This window comes from Rana temporaria, chromosome 9 (assembly GCF_905171775.1).
Source record: "Rana temporaria chromosome 9, aRanTem1.1, whole genome shotgun sequence".
In the NCBI taxonomy this organism is placed as follows: Eukaryota; Metazoa; Chordata; class Amphibia; order Anura; family Ranidae; genus Rana; species Rana temporaria.
Genome location: NC_053497.1, coordinates 129,352,188 through 129,365,815, shown reverse-complemented (window position 1 = coordinate 129,365,815; position 13,628 = coordinate 129,352,188).

The window sequence follows — 13,628 nt, the reverse complement described above, 5'->3', positions numbered from 1 at the left end:
CCAACTATAGGACACTATTCCTTTCACTGACACCAGTGGTGGCCCGTCCATAGGGGGCGCCCGGGCGCCGCCACACCCCCCCCCCCCCCTCCTGTAGTCACAAAAAAAAACGGGCCCTTTAACAATTAATATTTTCGTTAAAATGACGTTTTTACTAATATTAACTGCAGCGCTGCCCCCTCTGGCTCTCGCAAATAACATACATTCATGCATTGCATGAATGTATGTTATTGTTGCCAGCTCCCGCTGGTCTATTCAGATGGCCGGACCTTGGGCACCGGATACCTGAATAACGGCAGCTGGTTGGCTGTGCGGAAGTGCCTATCAGAGCCAGCGGCTTTCCGAGTACAGCCCTCATCTCCCGGACACTTTATTCAGGGAACGTACGAGGGTGCGTTCCTTGGATAAGACTGACGGCCGTCTCAGCCAATCAGGTTCACCGATTCTGGTTATCGGTAACCTGGTTGGCTGAAGCATCATCGAGGGCGGGAGAAGACATCGAGGGACGTGGAAGCAGAAAGGTAAGTGCATTTTACAGGGCACAGCGGCAACAATGGGCACAGAGGCGACAAAGGGCACAGAAACATCAATGGGTACAGTGGTGACAAAGGGCACAGTGGCCACAAAGGGCACAGTGGTGACAATGGGCACAGTGGCAACAATTAAAGGGCACAGTGACATGCACAGTGGCAACAATTAAAGGGCACAGTGACATGCACAGTGGCATCAATGGGCACAGTGGTGACAATTGGCACAGTGGCAACAATTAAAGGGCACAGTGACATGCACAGTGGCGACAATTAAAGGGCCCAGTGGTGACAATTGGCACAGTTGCGACAATTGAGGGGCACAGTGACTGTGTTTGATGGCATGGCACAGTGGTGACAATTGATGGCACAGTGGCTGCGTTTGATGGCATGGCACAGTGACTGCATTTGATGGCATGGCACAGTGGCTGCGTTTGATGGCATGGCACAGTGACTGCGTTTGATGGCATGGCACAGTGGTGCGAATTGATGGCATAGTGACTGCATTTGATGGCATGGCACAGTGGTGATAATTGATGGCACAGTGGCTGCGTTTGATGGCATAGCACAGTGGTGACAATTGATGGCACACTGGCTGCGTTTGATGGCATGGCACAGTGGTGACAATTAATGGCACAGTGGCTGCGTTTGATGGCATGGCACAGTGTTGACAGATGATGGCACAGTGGCTGCGTTTGATAGCATGGCACAGTGGTGACAATTGATGGCACACTGGCTGCGTTTGATTGCATGGCACAGTGGTGACAATTAATGGCACAGTGGCTGCGTTTGATGGCATGGCACAGTGTTGACAGATGATGGCACAGTGGCTGCGTTTGATAGCATGGCACAGTGGTGACAATTGATGGCACACTGGCTGCGTTTGATAGCATGGCACAGTGCTGACAATTGATGCCACAGTGGCTGCGTTTGATGGCATGGCACAGTGACTGCATTTGATGGCATGGCACAGTGGTGAAAATGAATGGCATAGTGACTGCATTTGATGGCATGGCACAGTGGTGATAATTGATGGCACAGTGGCTGCGTTTGATGGCATGGCACAGTGGTGACAATTGATGGCACAGTGGCTGCGTTTGATGTCATGGCACAGTGGTGACAATTGATGCCACAGTGGCTGCGTTTGATGGCATGGCACAGTGACTGCGTTTGATGGCATGGCACAGTGGTGTGAATTGATGGCATGGTGACTGCATTTGATGGCATGGCACAGTGGTGATGATGGCATGGCACAGTGGTGACAATTGATGGCACAGTGGCTGCGTTTGATGGCACAATGGCTGCTTTTGATGGCATGGCACAGTGGTGACAATTGATGGCACAGTGGCTGCGTTTGATGGCATGGCACAGTGGAGACAATTGATGCCACAGTGGCTGCGTTTGATGGCATGGCACAGTGACTGTATTTGATGGCATGGCACAGTGGTGACAATTGATGCCACAGTGGCTGCATTTGATGGCATGGCACAGTGACTGCATTTGATGGCATGGCACAGTGGTGAAAATTGATGGCATAGTGACTGCATTTGATGGCATGGCACAGTGGTGATAATTGATGGCACAGTGGCTGCGTTTGATGGCATGGCACAGTGGTGACAATTGATGGCACAGTGGCTGCGTTTGATGGCATGGCACAGTGGTGACAATTGATGCCACAGTGGCTGCGTTTGATGGCATGGCACAGTGACTGCGTTTGATGGCATGGCACAGTGGTGTGAATTGATGGCATAGTGACTGCATTTGATGGCATGGCACAGTGGTGATGATGGCATGGCACAGTGGTGACAATTGATGGCACAGTGGCTGCGTTTGATGGCACAATGGCTGCGTTTGATGGCATGGCACAGTGGTGACAATTGATGCCACAGTGGCTGTGTTTGATGGCATGGCACAGTGACTGTGTTTGATGGCATGGCACAGTGGTGACAATTGATGGCACAGTGGCTGTGTTTGATGGCATGGCACAGTGGTGACAATTAATGGCACAGTGGCTGCATTTGATGGGCACAGTGAGGCTGCAATTTATTTTTATTTATTTTTTCCGTTTGTGCCCCCCCACCAAAAAAATGTGAGCACCAGCCGCCACTGTTACCAACGAGGGGGCACTATTCCTTCCACTGACACCAACAAGGAGAAACTATTCTCCCCAATGACACCAACTATGGGACACTATCCCTCCCACTGACACCAACCAGGGGGCACTATAATCAGAGGCGGCTCTAGACTTTGTGAGGCCTTAGGCAAAACTTAGCCATGAGGCCCCACTCACGCCCATAATCATACAAGTCATTCAACAAAAAAAGGAGAAGCGGCGCAAAAACAAAAAAAATCTGAAAAAAAAAACCCTTCAATTGCAGCCTTACTGTGCCCATGCATGAATGCATGAATCTATTCTTTAGTCATAGAGGGGGTGGCTGGAGAGAGGGAGCGGTGCCCGTGTGCCCTAATGGACGCACCGCCATTGATCCCATCTCTCTGTCGCTTTGCTTTCACACTGTCACACACTCTGTTCACTGTCTGATTTGCTACTGGTGCTGCCTATTTTATTCCCATTTTAAGCTTTGCTGTAGAGGAACTTCAAAATCTACATGAATCGAGGTGTTAAAAGTGATCTTCCACTGAGCCGGCGGGAGCTGGCAGACTCCGTAGCGACGGAGTCCACCTGTGTGGAAGAGGGCTAAATGTCTCGCTCCCTCCCCTAAGTGTATCTTCTCTTAAACAGTTGTTTAAATTTGAATAATGATTCCTCAATAAGGTATCACATTTACAGCTCGCACGGAAAATCTATATGAACACAACTACCCACCACTATATAAGAATTTAGAAAATGATCTCAAAACCTGGTCCAAATATAAACGTTTGTGGTTGGACAGGATTAACTCAATCAAAATGACGCTTCTCCCGAGAATTCTATATTTCTTTAGGTCACTTCCCATCCCGATTAAAAAAAAAATACAGTATAAAACACTTGAAAACTCTTCAGAGCAAAATACTTAAAGGAGCAATCTATGCATTAAGGTAAAAAAACATTTGATGATGCCGGCCCCCCCCGAGCCCCCGTTTTACTTACCTGACCCGTCGAAAGTCCCGCGCTCAGTCCCGAGATCCTTCTCACCGCTCAGCGTGGCCGCTGATTGGCTAGAGCGGATGGATTGAGAGCAGGGCAGCCATTGGCTGGCGCTGCTGTCAATCACATCCAGTGATGCGGCGCGCCTAAGGGCGGGGCCGAGTGATACAGTGAGCGGCTATGGCCGCTCGCTGTATCACGGGAGCGCACCTGCAAGGACTCATCACCATGCAAGCTCTCTCCTTCTAGCGGGGAGGACCAGAGACAGCCGCCGAGGGACCCCAGAAGACGTGGATCGGGGCCACTCTGTGCAAAACGAACTGCACAGTGGAGGTAAGTATAACATGTTTGTTATTTTAAAGAAAACTTTTTTTTTCCTTTACTAACCCTTTAAATACACCTGGGGAACCTCTTGCTATCGCATTCCTTAAAACACCCTGTTCCGTCACAGAAATAAGGGAGGGCTTGGCCTTCTCGACTTACATCAATATTTTATAGCAGCAAGATTAGCTCAACTTTATTTAATCTACTCAAAGACTGAAAAAGCGGACTGGATTAACATTGAGAGTCAGGCAGTATCCCAAATTTCTCTTGATCACCTATTATGGTACCCAATCAAAAAACAACCTATAATGGCCCCCTCCATATCTCAATCTTGTGCGCTCTGGGACAACTATAGGAATAATCCCACCCTTGTCTCAGCAGCACGCCCCCGCTCACACATCTATTCAACAGCCCAGATTTCCCCCCGGGTTTAGATGTACAAATGTTTAATTGGTGGGTGGATAAGGGACTATACCGCATAGGACAATTCTTTACTCCTGGGGGACTTATAACCCTTAATCACAGTATCAAAAAAAGGGAGTTACCGGATTCAGAACGATCCCGCTTTAGCCAAATCTCGCAGTTCCTTCATCAAATTTAAACCGTCACCACCACAATTCACGAAAAACAAGGCTTGATGTGGACAAGTTACGGAGCTGAGAGGTGGCATTTCTGTGATATACTCGTCCCTCACTCACCCTACAGCAAAGTCTTCTTATATGGAAGCCTGGGAAACTGATTTCAACTATAATTGGGACCTGGATACCTGGCATAAGGCTTGCTCAAAGTCTTTCAAGGGAATTCTAAACTAGGTGGTATTTCACTCCCACTAAATTAGCAGCCATATATTCGTCAGCAGATCCGACTTGCTATAGAGGCTGTCAACTCTCTGGGACAATGGCCCACATATGGTCCTAAGATTCGCAACTATTGGAGATTTTTTATTTACAAGGTCACTAATTGCCAGGTTCCCAAGTCCCCATCTGTGGCCCTCCTAAATGCTCAAATACCTCATATATCAAAGGCTGCACAAACATCAATTCACTTTATCCTCACAGCAGCCAAACTAACAATAGCCAGGGTGTGGAAGAAATCTAAACATTTTTTATTTCAGAAACCAAGCGGAAAATATCTTGAATAATGACCCAAGAAAAATTGTCCAGTATCCTAAACAACACAATCCGAAGTGGGAAAAAATCTGGAAACCATGGGCCAACTTTATAGGGCTTTCACTTAACCAAGATGTTCCATCAACTCCCAAATCTACATTAACTTCTCATTAGGCACTTCTTTCAATTCCCTTCTCCCTTATACTCATTGGGCCAGATTCACAGCGGACTTACGACGGCGTATATCTAAGTACGCCATCGTAAGTCCGATTGTGAGCCGTGGTATCTATGCGCCTGATTCTTAGAATCAGTTACGCATAGATTTGGGCAAGATATGAGCGGCATAAGTCTCCTACGCCGTCGTATCTTGGGTGCATATTTACGCTTCCGTAGATTTACGCGTTGAATATGTAAATTAGGTAGATACGCCGATTCACGAACGTACTTGCGGCAGCTACGCCGTTTACGTTAGGCTTACGTCCGGCGTAAAGTTACCCCTGCTATATGAGGCGCAGCCAATGCAAAGTATGGACATCGGCAAGCGTATCTTTTTACGTCGTTTACGTAAGTCGTACGTGAATGGGGCTGTGCGTAGGTTACGTTCACGTCACAGGCAATGGGCCTGGCGTATCTTAAATTCGACGTGATACTGAGCATGCGTGTGCATGCGCTGTTCGTTAGGCGCGTCTTTTACGTGGGGTCACGATTGATTTACATACAACACGCCCACCTCTTCCACATTTGAATTACGCGGGCTTACGCCGGCCCATTTACGCTACGCCGCCGCAACTTACGGAGCAAGTGCTTTGTGAATACTGCACTTGCCCGTCTAAGTTGCGGAGGCGTAGCGTAAATAGGATACGCTACGCCCGCACAAAGATATGTCAGAATACGTGAATCTGGCCCATTCTCTTATTCTTTTCTGTCCTTTATTTTTGTTTATTAATCTCAGATTGATGAGATACCTGGAGACAACTTTAAGGTTTACACATTTTTTTTTGTTAACTGGGAACACAGAGTGCCAGATATGTAACTCTGGAATACCAAATGTATAATAGAGCCACTATAATCGAGAAGCTCAGAAGGTCTTAAGCCCTGTACACACGATCGGTCCATCCGATGAAAACGGTCTGATGGACCGTTTTCATCGGTTAACCGATGAAGCTGACTGATGGTCAGTCGTGCCTACACACCATCGGTTAAAAAACGATCGTGTCAGAACATGGTGACGTAAAACACAACGACGTGCTGAAAAAAACGAAGTTCAATGCTTCCAAGCATACGTCGACTTGATTCTGAGCATGTTTGGATTTTTAAAACAAGATTGCTTTTTTTTTAACCTATGGATAATTAACCGATGGGGCCCACACACTATCGGTTTGGTCCGATGAAAACGGTTCATCAGACCGTTATCATCGGTTTGACCGATCGTGTGTACGCGGCATTAGGTTGAGGCCATAAAGGAGACTGATGATTCTCTTTCTTAGCACCGTCAGATCCCGATAGGGGTGCTAAAGGGATAAGAGGATCTTAGTCCTTTCTAAAAAACTTTTAAAAGAAGCCCCAGGGGGATATTATAACACTAAAAGCTTGTATATTACTATAAGATGTACTGAAACTATAATTAAGATGTCTTCTCTTCGTTTTTTATACATATTCTGGACATGTTCTCAGCCTCCAGGTTCAAATATTTATTTATGCATTGTTATTTATTTATTTATAACAATGTTACATTTTACAATGTAGTGTATACCTTTTGAAAATAAAATATTTTGAAAGAAAAGGGTGGGAACTAGCTAGCTAAGCCCCCTTTCACACTTATACGACTTGTCCCATGATTTTGGACTGCAAAATCGCATGACAAGTCATTCTCCGTGATTTTCAATGACTACCATTCATATTGGCACCACTTTAAGTCGCGCCGACTTCAAAGTTGTCCCTATACTACTTTGGTCTGATTTTGATGCCACTTACACAGGCATACCCTGAAATCACGTCCGCGAATCGCGGCAAAATCTCGCAAGTGTGAAAGGGGCCTAAAGTGTCTTTAAAGTCAAATCTTGATTGAAATGCAAAATACTTGTTTACATAGTTGACAATTTCAAGGCTCGTTGGCTGACCAGGCCTTCAAAAGCCGAGTTAGTATTCTAAGACAAATGAAGGTGTAAATATATGTATACCAAACCAGAAATACATGTATTGATAATACTGAATAAATGTTTGAAAAATAAAATGGCTATTCCATTTACCTGATCAGTTTTACTATGCATAGCTGCACCAGATTTTGTGTGCACCAGCTTTAGTAAATCTCCTACAAAGTGTCATTGAAGTGTACAGGGCCCAGCAGCTGCAGCTAGCTGCTCACAGGTGGCAAAATCAGCAGCAATTCCTCCTGCTGTCATTCACACCGGGGCTAGTCACCAGTGTAAATTGAGTCGTATTCATTCTGTACTTACAGGACATTCACAGTCCAGGCATCGTTCGAATTGCAAAACTGAGGACTAGTCTCGAAAATAGTGATTGCTGGGGGCAGCACTGGTATTAAGGTGAGAGTTGCTGCCAGAACTGCTTTTTTGCAAACTCTTGCTGGGACTATACTTGCCCAGAGTATGACTTTAAAGCAGGCCTCCACCCAAAAGGGGAAGCACCGCTAGTCTGCCTACCTAGTTTTGCAGCGGCAAACTCAGCCAGAAGTTTAGCCTCCCTCCTCCTCCTCCCCCCCACCCCCCCCCCCCCCCCGCAGCCGGCCCATTCACAGAGCGCAGCAACCTTTAAGCAGTAGGGAACTAGCTGTGAAGCCCATTTTCCTTAGTGAAGATGGCGGAGACAGCACCCGATGGACAATTGCAAAATCGGCTCGGGTGAGGACGCCGTTGTATCCCTGGACAGGTAAGTGTCCTAATATTAAAAGTCAGCAGCTACAGTATTTGTAGTTGCTGGAGGTCCACTTTAAGATTAAGAATATATTAGGGAGATTCGCTCTCTTTTTTTTGACCTGATCACCAGCGGGCGGGAGCCAGCATGAAAGAGATGGCGGGTGGACAGCATTAAAAGAGCCAGCAGGCAGATGGCATGAGAGAGCCAGCGGGCGGAAGGTCAGCATGAAAGAGCCGGCAGACAGACAACATGAACGATCCGGCGGGCAGACAGCATGAAAAAGCTGGCGGGCAGCATAAGGGAGCCGGCCGGCGAACTAGAGAGCAGAGAGTTGACATCATTTCTCACCACCCTCCCTGCGTCAACGCTGTTCCGCCCTCACTGTGCAGCTGCAGGCAGCAGAGAGATTACATAATCTCTCACTGCCCGCCCTCTCTCTGGGACCCAGGTAATGTACATGTGCTGCATCTGGTGGCAAGTGACAATCTGCATCACATCCAAGAAACCAATACCCAGCAGCAGTTTCAGGGCTTTTGGATGCCTAATGCCCTGTACACACGATCGGTCCATCCGATGAAAACAGTCTGATGGATTTTTCCATCAGATATCCGATGAAGCTGACTGATGATCAGTCGTGCCTACACACCATCAGTTAAAAAACCGATCGTGTCAGAACGCGGTGACGTAAAACACGACGACGTGCTGAAAAAAATGAAGTTCAATGCTTCCAAGCATGCGTTTACTTGATTCTGAGCATGCATGGATTTATAACCGATGGACGTGCCTACAGACGATCGTTTTTTTCTATAGGTTTTTTATCCATTAGATAATTTTAAAACAAGTTCCTAATTTTTTAATCGATGGATAAATAACCGATGGGGCCCACACACGATCGGTTTAGTCTGATGAAAACGGTCCATCAGACCGTTTTCTTCAGACAAACGGATCGTGTGTACGCGGCATTAAAGAGGGAGGCTTTTACAGATGGATAGCATGCATACAAAAAAATGTAAATGCATATATAACTTTTTGGAAAGATTTTGGTTTAAATTAATGGTCTAGCATTTTTTTTTTTTTTTTTTTTTTAAGGACAGTGATTTTAAACCTCTCCTACCCTATCAAACGTTTAAAAAGAAAACATTTGTCTTTTTAAATATACTTTAATAGGTCTATTGGTTATTGTTTTCACCCAAGATTCGCACATTTTAATTGGGAAAATGTGTGAATTCTGGGTGAAAGATGTGTGAATCTTCTGTGGAAACATATATGATTGAAATACTGTGCATCTAAAATCTTAATATAAAATGTACTATTTTATTACCAAAACATGTTATGCTGCACTAAACTGTTTCCCAAACTCTTTGTTATTTTTATTTTTTTGTTATTTAAAAAAGCAGATATAAAAGAAAAATAGAGGTCAGAAAACCGTGTTTAGCCAATAATGTTCTGCATATTAGAATAAGGTCCGTGTAACCGACCGATGGCAGGGATGTGTCTTTTGGCGTGTAGATACTGTGTGCTAAAAGGTGCTCCTTTCCGATCATGTCCGCCTGTCAATTTTTTCAGGCGGACCTGATCGGAGTCTCCATTCACTCCTGTGGAGCAGCAGATGTCAGTGGTGACATGTCCGCTGACACCCGCTGCTATCCGATCCTGTTTGTGAAATCCAAATGGATGGTGACCCTATTTTCCACCTGTCTGGCAGATTAAATTGGATAAAAACATACCGCCTAGAGGAGAGCTTGGCTCTGACAAGTCCATCTCTGCGCAGTGAGCGGAGACAGACCTGTCATCTGCGGAGCGATCCCCTGCTAAGCAATACGGAGTCCCCCGGGCGGACCGCCCATGTGAAAGGACCCTTTGACAGATAGAAAATTATTGGCCAAGCAGTGATTGCATTTTTTGAGATACAATCACTGTTCAGCCAGCCACAGATGTTTAGGAAGCTTGAATACAATAGACGTCAATGGAGATTCCTCCATCCATGCTGTTAACGTGAATTGGGGGTTGGTGTGTTTAAATTCAGAAGAGAAGAGAATACTGGACAGGAAAGCGAGCTGAAGATAGATTGAGGGGGGGGGGGGGGGGGGTCAAGGCAAAGCTTGGCTGTCGCTGGAAGTGATTTCATCTGTAAAACACAAATGAAGACATGAGGTCAGAGGTCACTGCAATGCAGAGCATTCACCTGCAGGTAATATTTAACACACAGTTAATATTGATAGAATCTGGACTGTTGGGAGCCATTTCTAGTAGTTATATTACTGTAGCAAGGTCCCGGACCTCTAGAGGCCTAATGCTGACCTCCAGAGTCAGGGAGAGCTCATATCCTTCTTGGTAGAGTGGGTTACGAGGCATGGTGGGTGTAATACAAGCTGAAGTGATGGGCGCCAGACGCTTTTTGAATGCAAAGATATTTATTGCCTCTTGAACAAGAACGGTGGGAGAGAGGGTTAGGGCCAGGACACTCTTAGGTAGATGCAATGATAATTGTTAGACTCCAAGACTTCTATAGGTAGACCGCTATACAGTGGAAGGCCTCCAGCCGGATACCACGTCTGTATAGGTCGGACTGCTGTCTCCTATGGCAACACATTTTGTAACACTCACTAACGGTAATTGTACTTAACTATTGGTAACACAGATAGTTATCCTTGCACGCTACAGTCTCTCACTGTAGGTCTTCACTCACTGAGCTCCCAGTCTCTCATTAGACTCTCAGACCAAATCGCCACTGGATCCCTTGAGCTCTTCCACTTTAATTACTCAGTATCTTCCTCAAGCGTCACCCCGGCTTCCTTGCTGGGGGTTCCTGGCTTGGCACTCACAGATACTCTTCAAGCGTCACCCTTGCTGACCGGCTAGGTCCCTGGCTTGGCACTCACTGATGGTCCTCAAGTGTCACCTTTGCTGTCCTGCTAAGTTCCCTGACTTGGCACTTTCTGAAGTTTTCCCACTTCTTCACCATCCCCGGCTGGTGAGAAGACTGCTCTGGTACTGGCTCCAGCTCACTCACAGTGGTCTCTGGCAACAAGGTGGATGGTCCCTTAGTGGCGACAGCTTCCCCTCTACCTCGGACCTCAACTGGTTCCCCGTCCGGCTGATCTGTTTGTCTCAGTTGGACTCCAATCCTGCAGTCCCAACCCTAAACTGCTTCTCCTGCTTCTGGATAGGCCTCAGACAGTTTAGCAGCCAGATGTCTCCATTATAGACCTCAGGCTTCCGGCCAAGCAGCCCAGGGCAGCATGACACACTTCCACCCAGACAGCTGTCCAGGTGGCACAGAACCCTGATCACCTGACTCCACCCAAATAAATAGGCTCTCCCAGCAGGCCAAGGGGCCATGCCTATTGGCTGAGACACCCCATCTATTCATAACCTGACCTTGCTAAGCCCTTGTCTATCTAACGTCACCAGCGTAATGCCACCTAGCGACAGAAGAGAGAAGGTGCAGCAAATCCAAAACTAGAGAGTAATCAGTGGATCTACTAACAATTAACCAGGGCAACTACTGCCTGGCAAACTAAATTTACTAGCAACCCTGTCCCTGCCTGAACACCAGGGTACTACATTACTGTATGTTTGGCAGTAATACTGATCCTGTAACTTCAAAACTTTCTGAGTCACAGACCTGGATAAAACATGGATTAGAGGAGCTATTAGATCGACCTGGCAGCCAAAGAAATAGAATTTGTTAGAAGGATAGATCAGCCTCTATTAGTAGAGAAACAATACACTGCCATCTGCCATTTCAGACGTTATTGTTAAAATTACAATTTCAGGCAAGCGGAGAATGGTGTCAAGTTATTATTACAATGTGTGTCTCTGCTGGGAAAATTATATTACACTTCCCATCTTACAAACCAAACAAAAAATACAGGGAAGACTCACCAACAGGGACACAGGTGCCAATAAAAACGAACAGAGGTTCTCCACCTACCTCACTCTAAAAAAATGTATTATTATTGTCTGTGCCCCACTGGAGAGAATTTTTTTTTTACACTTCCTGTCCTCAGTGACCACACAAGTGAGCCAACATCTTCACGAAGGCTATAGAAGCAGACATACACACCTTTCCCGCTCGGTTTGAAAGTACAAAAAAAATAAAATAAATAACAATACAAACTCAAACCCACTACAACCCTTTCCATAAAAAAAAAAGGATTTGTGTGGCCTTTGTTCCTTTAACCGCTTGCCGCCTGGCGTACGCAGATATACATCTGCAGAATGGCACGGGCAGGCAGAAGGACGTATTTATACGTCCCCTTTAAGAAGCCATTGTTGCACCGATCGCTGTAAAAATGACAATGGTGTCAAAAGTGTCCGATGTGTCTGCCATAATGTCGCAGTCACGATAAAAATCACTGATCGGCTCCATTACTAATAAAAAAAAAATATTAATAAAAATGCTATTAAACTATCCCCTATTTTTTAGATGCTCTAACTTTTGCGCAAACCAATCAATAAGCGCTTTTTGCGATTTTTTTTACCAAAAATATGTAGAAGAATACCTATCGGCCTAAACGGAGGAAAAACATTTTTTTTAGATCTTTTTAAGGGATATTTATTATAGCAAAAAGTAAAAAATATTGATTTTTCAAAATTGTTGCTCTATTTTTGTTTATAAAAACTAAAAACCGCAGAGGTGATCAAATACCACCAAAAGAAAGCTCTATTTGTGGGAAAAAAAGGACGTCAATTTTGTTTGGGAGCCACGTCGCACGACCGTGCAATTGTCAGTTAAAGCGACGCAGTGCCAAATTGCAAAAAGTGGCCTGGTCATTTAGCAACAACATGGCTTGGGGCTTAAGTGGTTTAGGGCCCTTTCACACGGGCGGACGAACGGACCGTTTATTACAAGTCCGTTTACGGACTTGTAATGTATCCCTATGGGATTGCAGACCTTAGCGGATGATGTATCCGCTAATGTCCGTAACGATCCGCGTCCGCAAAGTTCCGCTTTTTCAGACGGAAGAAAACCCAATTTTTCTTCCGTCTGGCGGAACGGATCGGATAAAGACGGACAGACGGTCCGTCTTCATCCGATTCCCCATAGGGGAGAGTGGAGGAAAGACAGGGCGGTCTCTGCACAGTGTGCGGGGACTGCCCTGTCCGCCGACTGCTCAGCGGGGATTTACGGAGGATCCCCGCTGAGCCGACGGACACACACGGGGCGGATCAATACGGATCCGCTCCGTGTGAAAGGGCCCTAACAGTCAGGCATACCGTGGGAAAAAATAATTATAAAACCCTGTGCAGATTTTGTGCAACTCCACCGGCGGCTGCCCGGGGGGGGGGGGGTCTAGTCCACTACCCCCCAAAAAATAAATCCCACCAGTTGCCACTTGGGATAACACTGATAAATAACAAATTGGCAGTCATGTTCCCCCATGAACTTGGGCCAGAGTGTACTATAATTTGGCTTATTCACATAAGGCTTGCTCTCTGTGGAGCAAAACATTTTTATTTCTAAAGACACCAGAATGTATCCAAAAAATCTCGAAACTTGTTCTGAGTGCACTAAAATGTGGCCTCATCATACAGACTGGCTCCCAGAGCCATTGTTTACTAAATAAAGAAAGCTTGCAGGGAAATCGATTTAAATGTGTGTTTTTTTTTATTTATTTATTTTTATTTTTTATATATATATATATTTATGTGCCAGTTTTGCTGCAGCAGGTTCAATACACGGTACAAATGGGCCAC